This window comes from Belonocnema kinseyi, chromosome 3 (assembly GCF_010883055.1).
Source record: "Belonocnema kinseyi isolate 2016_QV_RU_SX_M_011 chromosome 3, B_treatae_v1, whole genome shotgun sequence".
In the NCBI taxonomy this organism is placed as follows: domain Eukaryota; kingdom Metazoa; phylum Arthropoda; class Insecta; order Hymenoptera; family Cynipidae; genus Belonocnema; species Belonocnema kinseyi.
This window is the reverse complement of record NC_046659.1, coordinates 90,685,370-90,694,286: the sequence shown is the minus strand read 5'-3', so window position 1 is coordinate 90,694,286 and position 8,917 is coordinate 90,685,370. Positions and strand designations below refer to the sequence as shown.

Below are 8,917 nucleotides of genomic sequence, written 5' to 3'. Positions count from 1 at the left end.
AGGATTAAACAACCACAACAGGGTCCTATTAGGATCAGGAAAAATAAAATGTGAACATTATTTTGCAATATCTGAATAAGCAGTGCCAAACCAAGGTACACAAAAAAAGAAATTGTAATAGGAATTTGATATAATAGTTTTTAACATATAATGTACAAAATTTCGCATTGTGGTCTGTGCACAAATATGGAGGGTAATGTAAAGATCGAGCGCGGAGCACGAGATAAATATATTATCAAGCGCGAGAAGGAACAGTCGCGCGCCCAGCGCGCTACGAGAATGTGCCCGCCAAGCTGGCAGATTTTTTTGATTGTCGCTCGCTCACAAAATCTCTGAATTTTTTAATAAAAAGCATTTAAAAGCTTTTAAAAGCTCGAATCAAGGGGTTTTAGCGTTTGTAATCGGTATGAAATCAACTGTAACAAGCATAACACTTTGTGGCATGATCTGAAATCAGTCATATTTCAGTGGATCTTTTGAAAAAGATCCGATCTTTTGAAATAAGCGAAAATCAAGTGAAATCAGCCGAAATCTCTGAAACTACTCCTAAATCGTGAGCGAGTCAGTATAGATGTGATTATGAGTTCTGAGGCCAATATGAGGCATAGGCCCTTACTACTCATTATAACACTGTAATAAGTACAAAGAATGGCCATGATTGATTTTAGAACATTTTTGTTTGAAAAGTGTGTCAAAAGTAAATTTTATTTCAAAATTAACATCTGATTCGGTTTTCACGTGCAAAAAAAACCTTTCAGTACCCATTTTCAAGAGAAAAAAAATGACAGAGAACAATTTGAATTTTTAACGTAAAGTAAACTGTTGATTTCAGCAAATTTTTGTAAGGGAAATGTATTACAACTTCATTTTATCTCAAAATAAAGATCAGATTAGGTTTTCTCATGCCAAAAAACCACCCAAAACACATTTTCGAGCATGGAGAATCAACAGAGAAGGAAATTAAAATTCCTGCCAAAATGGAATTGTATGGAATATTTTGGGAATATTCGAAATTTTAAAATGTTCATATAAACGTCAGTTGACAGGTGACCCAATATTTTCATATGCTCCCCTTTTCCAACACCCCAATTTTTTCGGGACGACTAGGCGCAGTTTTTGATAAGTGGAATCTAATAAAATTCCTCATTAAAGTTTCATGATTTATTTCTGTGACATTTTAAATTATTTTTTTTATTTAATAAGAAAATTGGAAGAAAAAAGAAAATTTGTTTTTGAAGTGTAACTTTTTTTGAACAGATACTTGGAATTATTCAAAAATACATAGAATACATAAAGTAACTATCCCGAAAAGATATTCCATAGCATCGCAAATGTTAACAAATGTGTTGAATTTTTTATAAACAAATAAGTAAATTAAAATGATTTTGTGGTGATTGGTGGCGATTCGTTATATGATTTGCACTAAATTTCGATAATTTATGGAAAAAATGAAATTATTTGCTGGCAGTGAAATATAAGTATCATATTTGGTCACTTAATTGAAATTGATAACTGTTTAAACAATCTTAATTAAAAATGCACTATTTAGCTATTTTTGGACGTACAAACTTGGTTTTTTCAACGCAATCAATTGTAGATATAACTTCTAAATTCTATAGGATATTTCGATGAAAAGCACTTGTCATTGTCAACAAAAATGGTTTATTATTTAGCAACGACTTCTTGCTGTTAATCGTTCACATTTGATCATTATTAATTAAAGCTTAATTAACAAATGCATCATTTGGCTAATTTTTAGATTTTAAATCAACTGTTAATAACAAATTTGTTTACTTTTCTTAGACCCACAAAAAACAATCCACTATTGCTATTTTTATTATTAAAACAGACCCACAAAAAAATAAAAGTTGTCTGCACGAGAGAAGCGACTAGGCTACTCTTATGGATTTTGAGTCGCTAAATCCGAATCTGGCCTCATAATTTCTACTACACGTCTCAGTTTTCCCCTAGTCGCAGAAAATGGGAAAACCTAGAGACATTTTGAACATTATTTTGATAATACCATCATATGCCAAAATAGACTGATCGATGTTATATTCTTGAGTGTGACGACTTATAGAGACTTAATTTGTACACAGAAATTCTCTAGTGTGCCTTCTGTTTCCCCTAGCTTTGGTAATTCTAGGAAAATTGAAGGTCTTTCTCATATAATATAGATTTAAACGGGGGGGAAAACAACAAAAATGCCATGTCTTTTACAGATTTTCGTGCTAAATCTAAATTTGAACACAAAATTTTTCGGACTTGTTCCATTTTCTCTTTAGATGCAAAATGTAGGGAAAAGCCTAGAGATTTGCTGGCCCCATAGGCCCACCAAAAAAAATGGTCTGCACGGGCCAACTGACTGATTTCGCACATAAAACTGTAAAGGATGTGAGGTTTTCTGTTATTTTTCCCCATATAAATCTATATAATTTGAGAAAGAATTTCAATTTCCCTAGAATTACCCAAGCTAGGGGAAACAGAAGGCACACTAGAGAATTTCTGTGTATAAAAATTAAATCTCTACAAGTCGTCACAATTAAGAATATAACAGTCTATTTTCGCGTATGATGGTATTATCAGGCCATCAGCGTAACCTAGTCACTTATCTTGTACAGACACATTTGTTTTGGCCTGTGTGACCAGAAAATCTCTAGGTGTTTCCCTACTTTTCTCATCTAGGGGAAAACTGAGACGTGTAGGAGAAATTTTGAGGCCAGATTTGGATTCAGCGGCTCAAAATCCATCAGGGTAGCCTAGTCACTTGTCTCGTGCATACAACTTTTTTTGTGGGCCGGTCTAATTTAATGAACGTAGTCGTACACAGTATATTATTATATAATATACGATTTAATAAGTACTTAGGATTCTTCAATAAATCATGACTCGTTATCAATTTATATATCATTATTTTATATTTTGGCACCTAGAGTGGGGGCGGGGGTCCCTTAATGTCATTTACATTTAAGCGGTAAGGAGTCACTCCACTCTGAGGGCCAGAAAGCTTTTAACGGTTCTTTGATCCAGATCCACAATTATTGTAAAGTAATTTTCATTATATTACACCAGATAAAAATAAATTTCTAATTTGCATACGCATTAGACAAGAAAAATTTGTTTATAACATTTTTAATAACACTAACAATAGTGGATGGTTTTCGTAGTGTGTAAAAAAGTTTAAAATTTTGTTATTAATATTTGTTAAGTAATTTGCTGGTAATTCCTTGAAAAAAGCCCAGTTTTATTTATAAATACATAACATAATAAAAATTAATTTAAATATTTGTTCTAACAAATAGTTATTGTTTACTGTATTCGAGATATCCTTAAAAATTTAGAAGTTAGTCATTCAAAGTTAATTACATCGAATGAACCAAGTTTGCATGGCTAAAAATAGTCAAATAACGCATTTGTTAATTAGTATTGTTTAAACAATTATCCATTTTTATTGGATGAGTAATATGATACTTAGGTTTCATTGCCATTTATCAAGTAATGTATGATCGAGTCCGTATAGAAAAAAATTGATTCCATCATAAATATTTTACATGCATGATTATTTATCAAATTTATTTATAAAGTACAAAATTATTTATTAAGTATCAATCATTTATTCAAGTGAGAAACACTTTGTGTCCATAAATTGTTGAAATTTAGTGCGGATAAAGTAACGAATCCAATCTCCACGAAACAATTTTCATTCACTTGTTCGTTTATAACAAATTCAGTTCTTTTTTAACACTTTAGTTACTATTAAGCATCTTTTTTGAATAGTTGCTACATGAATTCTGGATATTGTTGAATGAATCGAAGTATTTTTTTAGAAAAAGGTACACCTCAAAAATCAATATTTCTTTTTAAAATTAACAATAATCGATATAAATAATTCATTTTTAAATACAAATAATTTAATATTTTTCAAAAATCTATCGTGAACGTTTCATGTGGAATCTTATTAGACTGAATTTAAAAAAAGTTCAGAACGGATAACAATTGCTTTCTGAGAATTAATTTTTTCATAGAAATTTTTTTTTACTCATTTTGCGGGACCTCAATATAAAAAAATTCGGAATCAATTAAATCTGAACTTTGCAGTTTAGTTTAAGATTCGAAAAACAGTTTAAATATAACATTGTTTAATTGTGCACGCATTACTGAATTGGTAGCACTTTGGAAAAAAAGTAAAATGACCTGGAAAAACTCAGAATGGTTAATTTTACGGTAATAGCAGTAAATGGTAATATCATTACGAACAAATTAAAAAAAAAAAAAAAGATTTAATTTCTCACTATTGGGAAAAAGATGGCAAATAATTAAATTTTCAATTTATGTGCATGTTTTTAAAAAATAAATACTATTTATTTATTTATTGAAAAAACACAATAATAAAATATTTTTATCAAAGAAATTTTATTTTTGATCTTTGATGATTTAAAAATTGTGGTTTGAATTTAAAATAACAATAATTATTCTATAAAAAATGATGTTAAAAAATAAATTTTAAAACGGCCATCCATATACAACAAGGGCAGTTTAGGGGGTGGAGGGGTATATATTTTCAAAAAATATGTCCACGTTGAAAGAGTGAAAGGGGGGGGGGGGTTGTTGTTGAAATAACAAAGCTGTCCATTAGGTTTGAAAAGTGGGAAAACTTGTCCACGTGGTATATGGATGACCCCAAAACACGTGCGTCTCAAATGAAAACAAAATTCTTCCTAAATTTTCTCTGAACTTGATACCATATTATTTTTAATTATTTTTGTATTAAATCTAAACAATAATTTTCATAAACTAAATAAAAAAATAAATCATGTTTATTAAAGAATAAAATTTGGAATTGCTCAAATTTTGGAAGTTTATAATTCGTAAATTTTTTGTTAGGATATTATCAGGGATTTTTAAAATTCGGGAATTATAGAGCGTCCGGAATTTGATTTTTTGGATTTTTCAGTCTATTTAAATTTTAAAATTGACAAATATCCAAAACAAACATTTATTTTAGTCTATTTTTCCGAATTCTGTGTTTGTTGTTTGAAATTTAAGAAATGTATGTACGTGTTTCCTTAGTTTATTAAAATAGCATCAAACAATAAAAAAAGAAAAACATTTTTTTTCAACTTTAGGTACTTATAAACTAACAGAATTGCATTTTTGTAGTTTTATAAATTTGATATTTTTACAATATTTCGTCTTACTTTTTTCCATGTAAGGTTATTTACTTCCATAAACTTTACCCAAAAGAAATTTTTTAAAACTACTTCCATATACAACATATTTAACGAATTTTTCAATGGTCTGGCCCAATGGTGAGAAATTTCTTTACAATTTTGTTCGTAATACCGCAAAGAAACTTTTCGGTGCTATTAGCAATGAATCTAATCATTTTGTCTTTTCGGCCCGTCCTACCTAATAGCTTTCAAAAGCAGCAAATAATTTTGTATTTCGCTAAGTTTTGAATATTATTCTCCACATATATGAATATGTTCATAGCAAACTTTATTTGCGTTTTAACCTTTGACCTCTACCCAAATTGGCCTCTTTCCCAACTCTGTCCACTTATAATTTCAATAAATATGGAAATCACAACAATTGAGCCCAAGGCGCTAATCATGGGCAAATGCTATCACAGGTGTATAATTTAAAGGTGTCAATTAGGTGTAATTGACTGGTTTCTTTGGGGATATTGTTGGTACTTACATCAACGCAACCGCATATTAAGAATCTTATTTCCAGACATTTACTAAGCTTTCGAGCTTATTTTTTCCGTTCATCAATTTTTTTTTAAATTTTGCAAGCTTTGATTAAATCAATTTGCAATTAATTATAACATAAATGTGGTGCTATTGTTTAATTTCGAAAACAAAAAATGTGGTGGTTAAAAAAAAAAAAAGAATGAACAATTCAAGCGGTCAAATTTAGGAAGTAATTAAAAATAAACGTTGAATCATATAATACATTTCTGATATCATAATTTTGAAATTATGACAATAAAAAATTAATTTAATTTCTTGGTGTGCACATTTGAGACAAATTTAAATATTTATAATGACTTAATAAAACACATACCGTTTTGAATGAAGAAAAAATATAAAGTAGTTCATTGTAGATTGTTTATAAATGAAACCGCACTAAATGTACGAGAAAAACTGTTTCTGGCAGCATGGATCAGAGAATACTGAAATAGGCAGTGGTTTGGGTTGTTTTCTCGAAACGGGCCATGTGTCATGGAAATAGTGGGAGCAGTTTTTTTACATAGAGATTAAAGTAGGAAAATGGAAGTTTGAAGGATCTGAATATTCTGAACTCTGGACAATCAAGGGAGAGGGCCATAAAAATGAAAACGAGCGTTTCTTTAGTAGGGCCGAAAAGTGATAAATTATGTGTTTGGGAGTGAAACAAAAGAATTAACGCGGAATAGAAGAACGAACCGGGAAACACATTTATAGCTATTGAAAATATAAATTTTGAAAGTTTTTAAACAAATAAAACAAAATTCTCAACCTTTCTAGGAAAATTTAAGATGACTTTTTATTTTTTTAAAAATAATTTTAACAGAATACTTGAAAAGAATTTAAAAAATTTGGAATATTTTCAAAAAATAATCTGGAAGATTTGAAGTAAATTAATTTTGAAACTGAAATTTTAAATACATACATTTTTGTTTGTTTTTTTAGTTGAAAATGCATGCATTTTATTTTAAAAATCGCATTTTTCTGTAGAAAATTAATGCTCATGTTTGGAAATTTATATTTCTGGACGAAAATTCGATTACACGGTTGAAAATGATTTTTTCGAATTCAGATTTTCGGATTAAAAATGTAACTGTTTGGTAATAATTCAACTATTCTGTTGAAAATTCGTTTTTTTGTATTTATTTAACTCTTTTTAAATAAAAAATAAAATCTTGTTTATTGAAATATCGACTGTTACATGTTTTGTTCAGAATCCATGTTTTTTCTTCGAAAATTCAACTATACTTGGTTTCAAGTTTAGCTATTAACAATTAATTTTTGTAATGAAGACTTATCTTTTTATGGCAGAGAATTCATCTGTTTGGTAAAAGTTTGATTTTTTTGTTCAAAATGCAACTGGTTGAAAATTCGTCTTCATTTGACGATTTCAAAACGATTTCGAAAATCATTTCCTAATCTTTCAGTAAAGAATATATATATATATAAGATTTCAATGTAAAAATGTTAAATGTTGCATGATTAAAAAATTTTAGAAGACATTCAAATTAAGTTAAAAAGACACTTAGAAGTTTTGAAAAGATTCAAAAATTTGTAAAGATTAAAAAAAATCAAAATAATAAAATATTAGAAAACAAATTTGAATAATAAGTTAATATATATGTTAACTAATTTTTTTTATTCTGACATTTAAGTATGAGACATAATTGTTAAATGAATAATTTTACAAGCTGCTATTAATGTCTAAGCATATGAATGATGGATATTATGTTAGCTCTTTAAAGTCTCCGAAACCTTGTACGAGTATTTCAATAAGGGGTAACCTTATTGAAAAAACGTCATCCAGGCAAATGTTGTTGGGTTTTTTAAAACTTAAGATCTACTTATTATATTAAGGATATCTTTTTTCCCCTTATTCTTATCCCTTAAACATCTAAAATCGATAATTTTGACCAATTTACACAGTTTCCTATTTTTTTAAAAAGGTTACAATTGACTTTTGTAAGAATCATAAACACAATATAAATTCATAAGCATTAGAAAACAAGACGCCTTCAAAGAAAAAACAAATTTTTAACTAAAATGATCAATCTTCAAACAATAAAATTAATTTTTAACATAAAAGTTCAACTTTTAACAAGGCAATTGAATTTGAAACCAAAAAATATGAATACTTAAAAAAAATCTTAGGTGTGGATTTATTAACAAAACTATTGAATTTTCAAGCCAAAAACGAAATTTCCACAAAACAGTTGAATTTTCGACCAAAAAGTAGTTTTTTAAAAATCAAAATTGTTCAATTTTGAACCAAATAATTAAATTTTTATCCAAGTCATAAAATTTGTATCTAAAGAGATGAATTCTCGACTAAACAGTTGCATTTTTAAACAAAAAAATGAAATTTCTACCAAAAGAGATGAATTTTCTATAAAACAGTTGAATTATGAACCCATAAATAATGGTACTTTATAGCCAATTAGTTGAGTTAACTAAAGAAAACAAAATAAGTAGTTGAATTTTCAAACAAAAAATATTTTTCAATCAAGAAATTAAATTTCCAACAAAAAGTTTATTATCTACCAAATTGTTGAAGTTTTTATAAAAATAGTTGAACTTTAAACCAAAAAGGTTTTCTTTTTAACAGAATTGTTGATGTTTCAACAAAATAATTCAATTTTCAATCAGATAATAAAATTGTTAAGGCCATGTGACGAGTGGGTCACGTGACCAGATTCCTACCTTACCGCCACCTTTCTTATTTCTCAACTTATTTTTACACGAAGCGCCACATCGAGATGAAAATTTGGGATAATAAAAAAGAAGCACTAAGAAAGGTGGATCTGGTCCTAAACTTTAATAATTATAAAAAAAGCAAAAAAAATTATTTACAACAAAAAACTTTTTCATAATTATACAACTTTAGGGCCAGACCCTCCATTTTTAGTGCTGCTGGTTAAATATCCCAAATTTTCAATTCGATGGGGCATTTCGTGTGAATATAAGTTGGGAAATAAAAAAAATTGGCGTATAGGGTAGGACCCTGGTCACGTGACCCACTCATCACATTGCCTTAAACAAAAAAGATTTTCAACCGAAAAAATAATAGTGTATTTTTCAAACAAAACACAGGGTTCTCTACTATAAAGAACAATACACTAGAAAAAAATCTATAAGAATAAGGAATCAAAATCTGTCTCTACACTCAACTCCCTATATAAGACCCC

General features: G+C 28.5%; 1 protein-coding gene across 6 annotated transcripts in view; it reads right to left on the bottom strand.

Annotated features, from left to right (window-relative positions):
* Positions 1-8,917, bottom strand: part of LOC117169101 (BTB/POZ domain-containing protein 6) — a 49,550-nt gene that overhangs the window by 22,261 nt on the left and 18,372 nt on the right. The window contains exon 1 of one of the 6 annotated variants that reach the window (XM_033355240.1): positions 6,070-6,155. The exons of the other annotated variants lie outside the window; for them this stretch is intronic. The gene's annotated coding sequence lies outside the window, so the exon portion shown is untranslated. Of the gene's footprint in view, positions 1-6,069; positions 6,156-8,917 lie in introns of those variants that run through there. 6 annotated transcript variants of the gene reach the window in all.